Raw genomic sequence first — 2,542 nt, 5'->3', positions numbered from 1 at the left:
TATATATATATATATATATATATATATATATACAAACAAATAATGTATGAGTATATGCGTATATACGTACATGTATGTATATACCTACATCTACATGTATATATAGATGCATATCTGGGTACAGAACATAGCAACAAAACGTGGACAAAATGATAAACCGAGTACAGAAAACACACAGGCCACATAGAGAACATTTCCTTCATCAGCTCCCACCATTCTAAAACTAAGGGTTTCGAAGAGTTAGGGCAGGACGCATTGTTGGAATGGCTCTTCCCACGGACCAAAAATGAAATTTGTACCATGGAGGAATGTAGTGGCGGACAGAAAGCAAGACAGGAAAACGAAACAGTGAAAATAAACATAAAAGGCTATACGGCCAGACGTGAAAAAATATGTGTATACTGTGAAGCACGAACTGGAAGGAAGCGGGACGAAGAATGTTCGTGTGCAAGCTTGGCGATAGCCAAGATAAGAAAGGAAATAGTGGCTGGACACATGTGACCAGCGAGTGGTAAGGAGAAAGAGTGGTAGATGGGAAAAAAGGGGAGGAAGTAGAATATAGGTGAGCAAAGAGAGACAGAGAGGAAGAAAGAGATATAGTAGTAAAGGAGAGAGGCGAAGAACAACAGATGGAGGAACGAGAGGGGGAGAAAGATACAAAGGTAGACAGAGTCGCGTCAGAAAAATAATGTTTAAAACTTACTTGCAAGGAGGATGCGTGTGTTCGATCATGTAATACAAATAATGTATGAGTATATGCGTATATACGTACATGTATGTACATACCTACATCTACGTGTATATATAGATGCATATCTGGGTACAGGACATAGCAATAAAACGTGGACAAAATGATAAACGGAGTACAGAAAACACACAGGCCACATAGAAAACATTTCCTTCATCAGCTGCCACCATTCTAAAACTAAGCGTTTCGAAGAGTTAGGGCATATATATATCAGTGAGAACAGGTATTCTATATCGTACTTGGTGGATAAATATTCCTCATTTGTGGATAAACACTGCTTGCAATGGTTTCATGTGAAAAAAATTAAAGATCTTCAAGCGTTCCGCTTTCTGGATATTGGTAATCGCGTCTATTTTGGAATAGGACTACCATATGTGCGCACATATATCATTATGCATATATGTGTATATGTGTGTATGTAGAAAAATAAGTTTAAAAACATATTTTAATATGCATAATATGCATTATAGATGAATGTGTGTGTGCGTGTGCGGACATATCTGTATGTCAGGGACAGAGGAAGAGAGAGATGTCTGTGAGTGTACGTGTTATGTATTCTTGTCCATTTTATCTTCACATGAATGCAAATATGTTCTCATATTTACAAACATTTATATACATCTGTACAGATATACAGATATAGACTGTCATAAATGTGTGCGCATAGAAACAACGTGTGATCGAAGAAACAAACATGAATGTGTACTCATAGAAACAAACAAACATATATATATATATATATATATATATATATATATATATATATATATATATATATATATATATATATATATATATATATATATATAGACAAAGAGAGAAAGAGATAGATAGAGAGAGAGAGAAAGAGAGAGATTGGTGTGTATAGATTATTTAAGACTTGGCTCTTATTTCTAGCAGGTAGATGCTCATTAAACATCATTACGATATTTCATAGCTCCTAAAAGCTATCATAACTGCGTTCCACCAATGCTACTACTGGTGATATCATCAAATTTTGAATTTATCCACAGATGATATGAACAGTAGTGACATCTAACTTCAAATCTCAGTGTTTGAATATTTCATTTATATATATATATATATATATATATATATATATATATATATATATATATATATATATATATATATATATATATACTTGTTATTTATATATATACATATATATATATGTATACAGATATAATACATAAATATATATACATATATACATATATGTGTATATATATATATACATATATACATATATATAAATATATATACATATATACATATATGTGTGTGTATGTATGTATGTATGTATGTATGCATGCATGTATGTATGTATGTATTGCTTATTTATTTTGCATGTTATGCGTTGTAGTTATGGAATGCATGTGAAAACATAATTAAATTAGGAAGAAATTTCCGAATATCTGACTAATTGGTGGTTTTAAAGATGAAAAAAACATAAAACGTTGTTTATGTTTCCATAGTAACATACTGCAGAAGTATGGAGAAGAAGTGTTGAGGCAAGTCAAAAACGTTTACTAGTTTTCACTGTGATATCAACAGACCTTACTTTTCCTCCTTCCGTTATTATTCCTTACTTCCATCAATAATAATAATAATAATAATAATAATAATAATAATAATAATAATAATAATAATAATAATAATAATAATAATAATAATAAGCAACTCTGGGCCCCTATAACAACTGAAGAGGTCACCCAGACACTGCAAAGACTAAGCAACTGGAAGGCACCTGGACACGACAAGATCCCCAACTTCTGGTTAAAACACCTGCCA

Source organism: Octopus bimaculoides, chromosome 22 (genome assembly GCF_046866305.1).
Source record: "Octopus bimaculoides isolate indiv1 chromosome 22, ASM4686630v1, whole genome shotgun sequence".
Lineage (NCBI taxonomy): Eukaryota > Metazoa > Mollusca > Cephalopoda > Octopoda > Octopodidae > Octopus > Octopus bimaculoides.
This window is presented reverse-complemented; position numbering follows the sequence as displayed.